Source organism: Condylura cristata, unplaced genomic scaffold (genome assembly GCF_000260355.1).
Source record: "Condylura cristata isolate star-nosed mole 26May11 unplaced genomic scaffold, ConCri1.0 scaffold00009, whole genome shotgun sequence".
NCBI classification, from domain to species: domain Eukaryota; kingdom Metazoa; phylum Chordata; class Mammalia; order Eulipotyphla; family Talpidae; genus Condylura; species Condylura cristata.
In genome coordinates, this window is record NW_004567110.1 from 30,059,646 (window position 1) to 30,074,240 (window position 14,595).

At 40.4% G+C, this 14,595-nt stretch overlaps 1 pseudogene; it reads left to right on the forward strand.

Annotated features, from left to right (window-relative positions):
• Positions 1-6,589, forward strand: part of LOC101622322 — a 29,960-nt pseudogene extending 23,371 nt beyond the window's left edge.
• Positions 6,590-14,595: the final 8,006 nt, after the last annotated feature.

The following is a 14,595-nucleotide window of genomic DNA, read 5'->3' on the forward strand; positions in this document are numbered from 1 at the left end:
TCACTCTGGGAAACATTTCACAGTTTCACCAGAGCTCCCCTTTCAGGGCACACAGCGAGATTCTCCACGAGACAGAGACTCAGTTATATTTAAAAAGGAAGCTTGTTAGAGACAGGAGAGAAAAAGACACTTCAATAGACACAAGTGGGCAGAAAGAGCTGCCTTCAAAGGGACAGGTTTGCAGGGAAAGAGACCTGCATGGTTGCAGGCAGGCGGTCCTAGGAGAGCGGCCTCCCCTGAGGGAGGTCAGTGCAGAGAAGTCCCAGCATTGTACAGGTCATGGGCAGGCAGGAGGCTACCGCCCTGCAGAGGGAAAGCGGATGGAAAGAAGCACCTGCATGGGCACAGGTGGGCAGAGGAGTGGCTGCCCTGTGCTGTTGGAGAGACTGCCCTGATATAGACAGCTTCTCCCTGGGTGGGGCTCACTCCCTGTGAGCCTAGGTTTGTGTCTTTGAATAAAATCTGAGATTCCTGATAGGCTTCACCTCCATGTCCTTATTTTTCACCTTTTGGATTTGAGCTTCAGACACAGCCCCCAACACTCTGTTATCTGCTGGGAGCTCCTTCAGATATTCAGGCATCCTGGGGGCATCCGGGCACGTGTTGACCTTGATGTTATGGCTGTGTCAGTTGCTGCATGGGCCCCTTTTACCCATCCCCTTTGTGTGACTCAGTCTTGTGATGCCTCCCCTGCATTCCTTCCTCCATCAAGTAGGGCCTAATATTTATACATAAAACATTCGCCCCTATATTGTGAAGTTAGTTAGGGATAACAGTCAATGTGTGTGGGCAAAAAGCACAAAAGATAAAAGAGCTTATTCCGAGCTTGTTCAATGTGACCTCATACTGCATTAAGTAAATGATGCCAGCAAAGAGCTAATAACCTCACCCCATCCCCGAGACAGGAATTTGATCTGGCTTGGAAAAGCAGGATCCATTGCCAATTGTGCCACATCCCAGTTCACCTGATGGGAGTTTCACTGAGCTTGAGGGAGTGAACAGCTGGCACAGCCAGACAGTAACTTCCCGGAAAAAATACCAGGAAGAAATTCTACCCACTGTAAATATGATAAAACTCTGGGGTGGTTAGAGATATAAATTGTGGAAGGGAAAATCCTGTTATGAAATGTGCAAAGTAAGAATATTGACAACTCACTCTTCCCTTTTTCTTCTAAATATAATTTACCTTGTATTTGTATTTGTGCATTTTAATATATTTTTATTAATAAATATGTCTTATATATACAGTGATACCGAAAGGGAAATTCAAAGCAATCTTTAGAAAAGCGACTGGCCTGAAAAGAACCTAAAGCTGACTTCTGAAGCCAGAGTCTTAGGTCAGCGCCCTGGTCTCCACTGTACATGTCAAAAAGGGAAATTGGCAAAGGGGAACTGGCCAGCAGAACCATTCTGGTACAGTTACAAAGTGTGGGAAGATTTCTGCGTTCTGGACTGGAAAAAAGTAAAATCAGGATAGAAGGGACCATGACCAACAAAGCGACAATGGAAGATAGGCAACTCTTGTATAATTTAGGCGAGAGAATGACTTTGCTTTTCCTGGTTCCTGTTTCCAGAGGGAATCTGGGAAGAACGGAGAATGGGCAAAAGGCATTCTCATATAAGGATCCCAGTCATGGGCATGTCTGTCCTGCTCCTACCCAAAGGGCTGGAGATGGCTGCATCAACCACAGAGGTGGGAGAAGAGCTAGCAGCTGCTGTCACCCCAGGCTGTCACCCCAGGTGGGCTCCTGGGTGGGAGTCAGGGCCCTGGCATACAGGCAGCAGTGAGGGCTGCAGAAGTCACTGTAGACAGAGCTGCAGATGACAGGTCGTCAAGTATAGGAATCTGCGTGGACAACGCCTGGTGACGAAAAGCAGCTGGTCAAGGTACCAGGCCCAAGTGGCACCTGCAGGGTAAATCCTAGGCACTGCTAAGGAGTTTATGAGCCACATTTCCAGGTTCTGGGGGAGGTTGAGATTGCCACTGTTAGCCGGGGGGCAAGGGGCTCTTGACAAACAGTGAGGTTTTGTTGTAATTATGTGTGCCACTCCCAGGCCCTGAATGGAATGTGCAAGACAGACAGGAGGTTGTGAAATGCGACACAGTGGGTTCTGTGGTGAGAGTAGAAAAGTAGTTCTCCAAAGCTTGGTGGGGGTCAGCTTTATCCAGCCCTTAGCAGCTGTGAGTTAGAATAGAAAGAAAAAGTAAAATAAAATAAGGGCAGATGGGAAGGGATTTGGCTCTCTTCAAGGAGACACAGGATGGTGAGAAATGTTTTAAAAGAAGATCCTTTAAGCTTCTGTACAGCAAAAGAGACATTACAAAAAACAAACAGACATCCCACTGATTGGGAAAAAATTTTCTCACACAAAACTAGCGATAAAGGAGTGATTACAATGATATACAAAGAACTAATGAAACTCAACAAAAATAAACAACCCCATCAAAAAATGGGCAGAAGAGCTAAAAAGACATTTCTCCAAAGAGGAAATGCAGATGGCCAACAAGCATATGAAAAAATGTTCAACATCACCCCTAATAAGGGAAGTACAAATTAAAACCACAATGAGATCCCACCTCACCCCAGTGAGAATGGTACATCTTCAAACAACTAGCAACAACAAATGTTGGCAAGGATGTAGAGAAAAAGGGACTCTCTTGCACTGATAGTGGGAATGCAAACTAGTACAACCACTATGGAAAACTGTTTGGAGGTTTCTCAGACAGCTAAAAATGGAGCTTCCATATGACCCAGCAATCCCAGTCCTGGGTATCTACCCAAAAGACACAAAAACATTGATACTTGCACTCCCATGTTTATTGCTGCTTTCTTTACAATAGTAAAGACATGGAATCAACCCACATGCCCTAAAGTAGATGACTGGATTAAAAAGATGTGGTACATATACACAATAGAATATTACTCAGCAATCAAAAAAGATAAACACATGCCTTTTGGATGGTTTCACTCATAGCAGGAGTATAAAGGACCAGGGGGGGAAATAATAATAATGATGATAAACAACTATGTACTGGAGACATTTTACTGGGGTGGGGTAGGGAATGGGATCAAAAATGGTGGGGAGGAGGGAGAAGTGCACTGGACTATGGTGATGGCACATGGGTGAATAGGTGGTGGGAAGTCCATTACAACTGAGATGGAAAAGGGCACAAAATGATGTAAAAATAAACTATTATATTATTTTTAAAGAAGAACCTTAAGAAAAGGAGGAAGTCAAGGGAAGGTTTTAAACAACACAGAGATTTCTGATAGAAGATCAAATGGAAGGTACCAGTCAAGAACACCAAATCAGAAAAATGAAACAAAAGCCAGAAAATAATCCCCAAACCAATTGTCATAGCCAAATGATGGAATGAGAAAAAGATCCAGGAAATTTTAGGGGAAATGTGAGAAGGGGAGTGAATACCTTATTCCAAAAATGAAAAATGCACAATGGATCATAAAACTGGGGGTGAAGAATCTTTGGAGACCAAAAATATGAGAAAAGTTTGCTTCAAATTATGCTAAGAGAACAGGTTTTCTCCTCAATCTGCAGACCGAGATACGGTGGTATTAGTTAAACCACCTAATCTCATTTCCATATTCATTTCTCAGATCTTTACATGAATGTACCTGGACAGCTCTGTGGGTAAAACATTCTTCTAAGATGGCATATGTTGTGCCTCAAGGGGCCTGTAAGGGGTCATGAATGAGTGGTCTATTCTCAACCTCTGCTTGTCTGATGATATGAAGTGCCTGAATTTCCTGTCACCTTAATGATGTCCAGCTCACGTGCACTTCTCTCGACCATGGCTTACTTTGAGAGTCTTCCTTATTCTTTAGGTCGTTTGTAATGAAAAGGTGTGGGGGTAGAAGATAGCCCCAAATTCCTATTGAGTAGATCTCAAACACAAAAAGACAAGTTTTTCTCACTCTTGATTCCTGTTATCCACAATCACCTTATGGGTCAAGTAGAACCCCACACTTTACTTTTTTGACAGTTTGCCAGTTTTGACAGCGGCTCCCTGTCCAATTTGCGGTGACATTCTCAGGCTCCACTGTTACAAATCTGACACCAGTTATTTAGGGCCAATGAATATCTGTTCATGGTAAAAATACCCCTAGGGAGTTGTCAAATAGTATAATCTTCGTATATTTATCAAGAGTGATTCAAGTGAAACAGTGATGTTCATAATAGAGATGGTTGTGTGGGTCTAAGTCTTATGTATTAACCTGTTTAAAATAATTTCTATCAAAGTAAAACAACCTCTATCTATTTCCCAGTACTGTCTCAAATTCTATTTCTGTGAAAGTTTTGCTACTGACACTAAATCTAATGATTTTCTGAGAGATAACATATATTATCTTAGTTTCAGGTGTACAATGTATTCATTTGTTACATGATTACCTTGTGAAATGATCACCATACTTTGTCTACTTACCACCCATCACAAATTTTTCTTATGATGAGAGTCCTTAATAGTTACTATTAGCGGCCCTCCCCGTTGGTGCAGCGGGTTAAAGCACATCACTGAGAAGCTAAAGCCACTTCTGCATGAGTTCTATCCCCGCCTGCCCCGGAGGTGACCACATGGTGTGGCAGACCTCTCCTGACCCGCCCGCTGCTCCCCTCAGCAGTGTACTTCATCGATCTGCCTGTTCTGCTCCCCGCTCTGTCTCTGGTGAATCCTCTCACCCTCCGCATCTCTGGCCTGTACCCCAGTTCTGTATGAATAAATAAATAAATCTTTAAAAAAATTACTATTAGCAAATTTGAAGTGTACAATACAGTGTTATTAACTATAATCACTATATTTCCCTTAACTTATTTATTTGGTAACTGGAAGTCTGTGTCAACTCTACCTCTAGCAGCCACCAATCTGTTATCTTTGGATAAATACCAGGAAGTGGAATTGTTGGATTGTGTTGTAGTTATATTTTCAATTTTTTGAGGAAGTGCTATACTGTTTTCCATAGTAGCTGCACTAATATACATTTCCATCCATAGTACACAAGAATTCCCTTTTCTCCACATCTTCTCCAACACTTTTTATTTCTTGCTTTTTGATAATAGCTATTCTAATAGGTGTGAAGTAATTGCTCATTGTGGCTTTGATTCATATTTCTCTGACTAATGATGTGAAATGCCTACTCTGTGCCTATTATCCATCTGTATGTCTATTATCCATCTGTATGTCTATTATCCATAGTATGTCTTCCTTGAAAATTATCTATTCAGATCTTCTGCCCATTTTTTAATTGAATTGTTTGTTATTTTTGCCTTTGAGCTGTAAGAGCTTTCTATATACTTTGAATATTAACTTATCAGATAAATTATTTGCAAATATTCTCTCCCATTTAGGCCTTTCATTATGTTGATGGTTTCCTTTGCTGTACAGAAACATTTCAGTTAGATGTAGTCTCATTTGTTTATTTCTGCTTTTGGTGTTAAATTTTTAAAAAAATCTGGTTAAACCAACATCCAGAAGTTACCACTTGTTTTCTTCTAGGAGTTTTATGGTTTCAGGTCTTACATACAAGTCTTCACTCCATTTTGAATTAATTTTTATTAACTCATGGTATAAAGTAGTGGTCTAGTTTTATTCTTTTGCATGAGATCACTCAGTTTTCCCACCACTGTTTATTGAAAAGGCCATGAATGACACTAAGTAAGCATCATAAAAGTATCCCCCTTTTCCTGCCATCATGTGTATGCCAGAGTCTCCCAAGGAGACCAGGACAGCTATGGAAGGTCTTCGTTGAAGGCTTAAGCTTTGAAAAAAACTGATGAAAGTCTGAGAAGCCATTCTGAGGGATGGGACACACTCACAGGCTGTGGTAATGAGAGATGCAAATGCCAGGAGATTCAGAGGCTTTGGGCTTGTCACGTAAGCCACATGGACAAGGTGGATGGAAGAGTTGTGAAACCAGAGAGCTATGAAAATTTTCAAAGACCTGGTGCCCACTTAACTGAATAATATTTTTGCTGGTGGCACTGAAGCAGTATAAGGAAATTGAAATGACTGAAATCATGACTGATGGAGGCAATAGCAAGAAGAGAGGCTTTGCTTTTGCAACCTTGATGACCATGATTCTGTAGACAAGATTGTCGTTCAGAAATACGGCAGATATTGTGAATGGCGACAACTATGAAGTAAGGAAAGTCTTATCTAAGCAAGAGAATGGTCAATGCTTCAGCCACTAGAGTTCAAGTCGTTCTGAAAACTTTGGTGGTGGTTGGGGAGGTGGTTTTGATGAGAATGGAAACTTTGGTCATGGAGGAAATGTCAGTGGTTGAGGTGGCTTTGGTGGCAGCCATGGTGGTGGTAGACCTGGTGGCTGTGGGGATGGTTATGATAGATTTGGTAAGGATTGAAGCAATTTTGGAGGCGGCAGGAGCTACAATGACTTTTGGCAATTTTAACAATCAATCTTTAAATTTTGGACACATGAAAGGAGGAAACTTCAGAGGCAGAAGCTCTGGCCTCTATGGTGATAGAGGCCAATATTTTGCCAAACCACAAAACCAAAGTGGCTATGGTGGTTCCAGCAGCAGACGTCGCTATGGCAGTAGCAGAAGGTTTTAATTTACTGCCAGGAAACAAAGCTTAGCTGGAGGTGAGAGCCAGAGAATTGACAGGGAATCTACGGATTACAAGAAATTTGTGAACTCGCCAAGCATAGTGCTAACAGGGCCTAATTGCTACAAGGGAGACATGTTTTGGACAATACTCACGTGTATAGGCAAAAACTCAGAGATATGCATGTGACTAATTGTGTAACAGGTTATTTTAGTTTCTTTTCTGTGGAAAGTGTAAAGGGCTTTAATGTAGTTTTTCTTTCTTCTTTTTTTTTTTTTGCATCCAAACTGTTGATTGTTAAATGTAATAGTCTGACCAATTGAATAAATGTCTTTCAAAAAAATTTATTGTGTAAAGTTAGTCTACTCTGAAGTCATCTTGATAAACTACCCCAACAATATGAAGTTAGAATTCCCGCAAGATGATGCCAGTTTCCATTTGAAATGTTATTTATAGCCTGGTTAAATGGAGAAACCATTGTATTCCGAAATCTTGGTATAGTTGAAGTGACAATTATGTGTTATGACTTGGAGTTCACCATTAAAAGGGTCACCCAAGCAAAGTCATGTATTTTATTTGGGTGTTAATCATTGTTGGTACACCTTGTGCAATATATCTAGATTGAATTAAAATCACAGGTGGGAATGAAGATTTTATAAAGTATAAATCAATAAATGACTTTAATATCTTGGAAATAAAGAGTGCCATCCTCCCATTACGTATTCTTAGTTCTTTTGTCATATATTAATTGACCATTGACCATATATGTGTGAGTTTATTTCTGGGCCCTATATTCTGTTTCACTGAGCTATGTGTAGATTTTAATGTCAGTAATGCTTTGGTGATTATAACTTTGCAAAATAGTTTGAAATCAGGGAGTTTGTTAGTTTCAGCTTTGTTCTTCTTTCTCAAGATTGATTTTGCTATTTGGTTTATTTGTGGTTCCATACAATTTTTAGAATTGTATGTTCTATGTGGAAAATGACACTGAATTTTGATAGAGATTGCACTGAACCTGTAGATTCTTTAATCTTTAGGTTGCTATGGATAATGTGGACATGGAATATCTAAGGGTGCAGAAGGGAACCTCCCTTTCTAGGTATCATGTGAAAGGGGTTTTAAGTTTCCAGTTGTCTCAGTTATTATAGAATTTGTCATCAAAAGAGGTACTTGAGTCCAATTACTTAGGAAGTCCATTGAATTGGGAAAAAAGATTGAATAGTATCCAGTGTTAAGTGAATATAAATCTCTAGTTTGAGAAAGTGTTTTAACCAAATCGTAAGTTAACTATTATTCTCAACTATTACAGCTAGTAGACTCAAATACAGGAGAGGTTAAAGAGGTAAAGAGCAATTAAAGATAACATATGGACCTTCTTTGAATGTTAATTTAAACAAAACATTAAATATTTGTAAATTATAAGAAAATCAGAAATATTTAAACAAAGACTAAATATTAATAAATTTTTTTAAATGTGGTAGTAGGGTATTTTTTAAAAAAGAATATCTTTTAGATGTGGTACATATATACAATGGAATATTACTCAGCAACCAAAAAAGAGAAACACATGTCTTTTGCAGCAACTTGGATGGAGCTGGAAAAGATCATGCTGAGTGAGATAAGCCAGAAAGAGAAAGAAAAATACCAGATGGTTTCACTCATAGCAGGAGTATAATGGCCAGGCGAGAAAATAACAAAAATAATGAACAACCATATACCAGAGACATTTTGCGGGGGTGGAGTGGGGAATGGGATCAAAAACAGGGGGAGGGGGGAAGGGAAGTGCACGGGATTATGGTGATGGCACACGGGTGACTTGGTGATGGGAAACCCACGGGGATTACAACTGAGATGGAAAAAAAAATGTACAAAATGATGTAAAAATAAACTGTTATAAAATTTAAAAAAAAGAATATCTTTTAGAGGTATATACTAAAATATCTATAGATGAAATGATAGTCTAAAATTGGACTCACAATAATCTATGATAATAATGTTGGATACATGACTACACATTTGTCAAAACCCAAGCACAAAGAATGAACCATAGTGTATGCCAAAAAAAATTTTTTTAACAAGTTTAAGGTTAGGGGATCCCAGGATGGAATGAAGAATGTTAGAAAATTGTCTAACTATGTTACAAATGTGTGAAACAACCTCACTATAGAGGATAAGAAAAAAAGGTGATGATCTAATTAACTTTGGAAATGAATGGAGTCTGTAAAGCTAAAGGCAAAAGTAACTACACAGACACACTGTGCTTTAGTTACCACAGATGTTTCTCACAGGATACAAGTTAATTCCGAAGCTACTATATGTATTCTCAAATTCAACAATTAAGTAAATGATGTTGGGTGATGGAATCAGGTTTTCCTCTGTTAAAGTGGGATGATGGAATCAGGTTTTCCTCTGTTAAAGTGGGAAGTTGACAACATTATAATTAGAAGACAAATATGAACTCATGTTTAGAGGAATATTGAGACAGAAGGCTAAGTGTAGAAATATTTACAGTATACACACACACATGCCTCTTTTTCCTTGCTCTGTCAACTGAAGCTGGAAGCAACAATATTCCAGTTGCCATGAGCCCATGTAGCTCCCACATCTTGATTGCTAATGCCACTCTCCAATGAAAGAAATCAAGGTTCTTCAGAGAAATAGCTGATTCCAAAGCTCAGACAGAAAATACACTTGATGAGCCTGGAGCATCTTGAAGTGCCAGAAAGTAAGAAAATGCAGAAGAAAGGCAGGGAGGAAGGGAGGCAGGGAGGAAGGCAGGGAGGAAGGGAGGCAGGGAGGAAGGCAGGGAGGGAGAAACAGAAAAAGAGATAAAGAAAGAAAACAGAACACATGTGCACTCACAATCAAAGGGACATGAAGGGACACTTAGCCAACTCAGAGAGTCCCAATGATTCATACTTTTGAATTGAATAACAAAGTAGTCAGATGATTGCTCAAGGTATAAATAAATATTCATGAGTCCATGTTGAAATAATTAATTTCCCAGCAGCGAACTACCCCACAGAGGAGTGAGCTCTCCCAAGAGAAACCGGCAGGCATCAGCGCAGTTTCTGCTCTGGGAGATGCAGCAGCCCCCTGCCCGCGTGGGACTGCAGGGTTTGTCTTCCCCAACCTTTTGCAAAGCAGCAGAAGCCACTCTCCCCAGACTGCCTGCCTGTGACTCTGCCGGCCTCTCTTTTAGCAAATCTGTCCCTCCAGGGGCGGCTCTTCTGCCCGCGTGTGTCTGTGCCAGCATCCTTTCCTTCCTTCCCTTTTGACAACAAGCCTGCACTTTTTGAAGGTAGCTAAATGTCTCTGTCATGTGGAAACTGGGGAAACTCACCACGTGCCACTGAAAGGGGAGCTCTGATAAGCTTCTCTCAGCAGTTAAACAAGCAACCCGCTCTGAACCCAACACTTCTCCAAAAGGACATCACATAACATCCCTAGAGGACAGAGTTGCACACTTAAGTCACTGTATATGTAGCACTCAGCAATGTACCTGGTGCACAGTGACCTAACTTTTCTGAAGGAGAAAGAGAAAGAACATGTGTGGGAGGGCTGGTGCAGAGTCAGCAGCTTAATCTAAGGTGTGGAAAGGAGTGAGGGAGACCGGGTAGGAAGGAATACGGAAAATAAAATGTCTGGGCCAAGAATTTCAGTGTGTTGAGCTGTGGGAAATGGCATTGAAGGGTCAGGCCCAGTTCTTGAAGCCTTGAATCCACAGCTGAAGTTTCTGAAATTTACCCTGTGAGTCACATGGCTGCCCTGTGAGCAGAATGTGATGGAAATGGCCTTTGGATGTTAGTGCAAAGTCTAGCACTGAAGAATTTCTGCCTAGAGATATGCCATTTTTATTAGAAATGCCAGGAAATTGTGAATTGTGCATGGAAAAAAACCTGCTTCTTTTCTGGTCTAAGGCTGATTTTTCTCACCACTCAGTAAGAATCAAGGAAACCTCATTTTAAACTTGACCATTTATGGCCTCCCAAGTCAATTCTAGAAGGAGTGAGTAGTGACTTTGTTTGGAACTTTTAAAGAACTGGGGTTATTCAAGTGCTGGTTCTCATTGTTTTGGTTTTATGTGGTTACCTTGACCTGCTCATGTCACCACTGGTCTATGTTTTCCTAAGTTTCTTTTATGGTAATTGACAAGAAAATCTCTAGAACTAATTCAGCAAAAAAGGTTTCTAGGCCCAAGTAATGGAAAGGTAAGTGAAGGCTGACCTCAGGTATGCCCAAACCCAGTGCTCTGTCCCTACCCAGCCCTCTGGAATTGGCTTTATTCAAAGAGGTTGCCTTGTTTTACAAGAATCATATCCTGAATTGGTTACATCCGTACTTCCCTCCACAGAAGAAAGAGGCCCTTCCTCACCAAAACCAACTAGAAAATTTTAAGGAACCAGTGATTGCATCATTTATCCCCACCCTCCACCTCAAGGGATTCTTGTGGTTGACCTGTAAAGAGAAAATCCTTAAAAAAAAAAAAAAAAAAGTGGGTCCTACTCTAGACTGGTAAAATAATTAATGTCTGTTTGGGGATGCCAAAGATTTTTTTGCTTCCATGCATTTTGAAGTTGTGGGTTTGGTCTTGGTGAACTGAGAGTCCACGTTTTGAATGGTCCCAGTTTCATTTAAGTATTATTTTTTTTCTAGTAAGATGACTTTAAATATATAACTAACAAACAAATCTGAAAGTCATTTGTCAAATCTTGTGTCCTCGATCTACAGAACCTGATGCTCTGTAGGACACCAGGGAGATGAGCAGAAATCTCTGCATCTTCCCTCTTCTGTCATTTGAGCTCTTTCACTTGTTCATTGACCCACTTGAATGGAATCCTTAAGACCTAAAATTCTGCTTCTTGAGTATCCAGGTCTGCTGGCTCACCAATAATTGGTGAAGGATGTGTTTGAATTTTATGATAGAGAATTAACATTTTTCATGTTACTCTATTGAGATGTGGCTGCCTGATAATCATTTCATTTTAACTTTCTGTCCATGACACTGTTTTGAAATCATGAGGGAAGGGATTTGGACTTGCAAAGACTAAATCATGATTTCCCCTCTTTGGACTTTATACTAAACATGAGGTTGTTGATCTATGCTCTCTAAAGCTAGGGGCAGGTGGAATGCCTTGAGGGGGACACTAAAGACAGAAAACTGATAAATGCACATAAAAAAGACTCCACACCTGGAATATGGCAATAGCTACGAGAGGGGGGAGGAAGAGAGGCGCCTGAGGAGCATTGTGAAAGAAGCCATACAACAGGAGGTTAAAGGGATGTACAGAGAGAAGAGGGCGAGTGAAGAATCACTAAAAGGCTTCTAGTCTATGACAGAAGCAGTGGAAATGCTCAGCCATTAATAGGAATGGGGACCTTAGGAGTGAGAGCATACAGAGATAAAAAACCATCTTCATGTGGTTTATATTTAGTTTTGTATGTAAAGTCATCTTCCAGGAAGAAAAGTGAAGAGAGGCGGAAAACTAGCCCCATGTCAAAAATAACCCATTGAGGAGGCAGAGGGTACCAGGGAAGCCTTACAAATTTGTAACAAAAAGAATTCCTAGGTTAACTCCACATATTTCTATGCCACTTTGAAATTGTTGAGATTTGTTAGCTAAAATACATACATTTTTTTTCACTCCCTTTTTTAAACTCTTATCATTAAAAATTAAGCAAAGAATAGAGAGAGTGCACATTTCCTCTGCTATCCAAAAGTAGGTTACTAATTGGTAGGATTCCATGTTTTTTTTTTTGTTTTTTGTTTTTTTTTTTTTTGGTCAACATACATTAATTATAAGAGCATTCCCAAAATAACTTACCAAATCATACCAAGTAGAAATTTTTAGACAACAATAGAAGTCTGTTCCCATCATCCAGGTTCAACAGTAATCAAATTATTACCAACCTTGTTTCATCCTAGTCCATTTCGCCCTCCATTATTTTGAAACATATTTGTCAGACATTTTCATTATGAAGTTTAAAAGATAAGGATTTTATTATATTATAATTATCATTATTGAAGTAACACTGGTCTACAGCACTGCACGTGACTCAGAAGCTTAGGGTCAGCCTCTTCAGTTACATGTCACCACACCTGGGCACCATAGTCCTTCACGTTGTGTTTTCTCCCCCTTTTGCTTCCTCCCCCCCCCACCTATTTCTTGGGATTGTTATTTGTCTGGCCCTTTTTTTTGTTCCTCTATATTTCCACATAACTGAAACTATTCAGTATTTGCTTTTCTCCTTCTGGTTATTCAGCACAGCATTTTCCTTGTCCAGTTCCATCCAGGTTATTGCAAATGACAAGAGTTCACTTTTGTTATAACTGAGTGTTATTGCATTACATGTATATGCCACATTTTTCTTTTTTAAAGATTTATTTATTTATGCATACAGGAGCTAGGGTGTAGGCCAGAGGTGTGGGGAGTCAGAGGATTCACCAGAGACAGAGTGGGGAATAGGTAAACCGACCAAAACCTACTGCAGAGGGGAGCAGCAGGTGAGACAGGAGAGGTTTGCTGTGCCATGTGGGTCAGCTGCCTGGCTGGGGATTGAACTCGTGCTGCAGTGGATGTCAATTGCTCTTTGCATTACCAGGGAGGCCCTATGCCACATTTTCCTAATCTTCTTCTGCCCTTGGGCACTTGGATTGACCTTAGGCAGGCACATAGCCCTCTGACATTAGTGTTTTTGCACTTTTCTGACAGGAGTGAAAATGCTGGACTACATGGAAGATCTATTTTTATTATTTGGTTTTTCATAGAGGCTAGACCAGTCTATATTCCCACAGTGTATCTACAATCTTCACCAACACTTGTTTTTGTTTTTTTTTTGTATTTTTTGATGTAAGTCATTCTCACAGGTGTGAGATGGTATCTCATTGTAGCTTTGATTCATATTTGCTTGATGACAGTGATGATGAGCATTTTTTAGTGTCTGGTGGCCATCTCTAGTTCTTCTTTGGAGATGTGTCTATTTAGCTCTTCTGCCCACTTTTTGACTGGGTTATTTGTTGCTGTTGTTGAATTGTATCAGTTCTTTGCAGGTTTTAGATACTAGCTCCTTATAAGATATATAATACAGAAATCATATATTTCCTTATTACCTCACCAAAGGCCCCAAATAGGATCTCAGCCTCCAGTAAGGCACAAGGCATAGGGCTGTCTCTGTTGACTCAACCGGTTCTCAGGTCCTCAGGGGCAGTGCTGGAGCTGAGCCCTGGTCTACCACCAGCCCCTGCCATCAAAATTCCCATAGGTCACTCAGCCACCTCTTCAAGTAGGGAGCTTTCTCCACACCATGCTAACTCATGTGAGGAATCCTGTTAAGAACTACTTATTGCCAAAGAGAGCCAGGCTGGGTATTTCCCAAACTAGAGCCATTTCTGCACCCATGGGGCAGAGACAAGTCCCCAAAGACCCTCACAAAGAAGCTAGAGAGGTCACTGGTGAGGCCTGGTGAATGGCCAATCTCTTTGATCCTCTTGCAAGTACAGGAGTCCCAACAGCCTGTGGTGGCTGTGGGTCTGCAAAGCTGCCTGGAGGAGGGTGCCGTGCTGGGGCAGCCTGCCTTCTCAGGCAAAGGGTCTAACAGATGCAAGGCTAAGTCTGCTTTGCTGTGCAAAGAGGGTAGATTTAACTTGTATTTCTACATTAGATGATCACCAATGTGGTTTCCTTTGTAAAAATTGCTCCTTCCTGTCTGCTTTTGAAAAAATTATTTTCTCTCTCTGACTTAGACAAATAATAATAGGAAGGTGATTTGATTAAAAAAAAAAGTGAAAAAAAAATCAAAGGAGACATGCTTCAAAAACCACAAGCCTGAGAAGGGGGGAAGTGTAGGAGAGAGGATTTTTGTTTTTAATTGCAGGTAGATTATGCAGCCAAGTGCTTTAAATGTAAATTGTGGCACCAGAAATTCTCTGTCTAGCTTCTGGTGTTGATACATTTAAATCCGTATGTGTGACATTAACTGTGTCAGTATATTAACTATCTGCCATCTGGCCT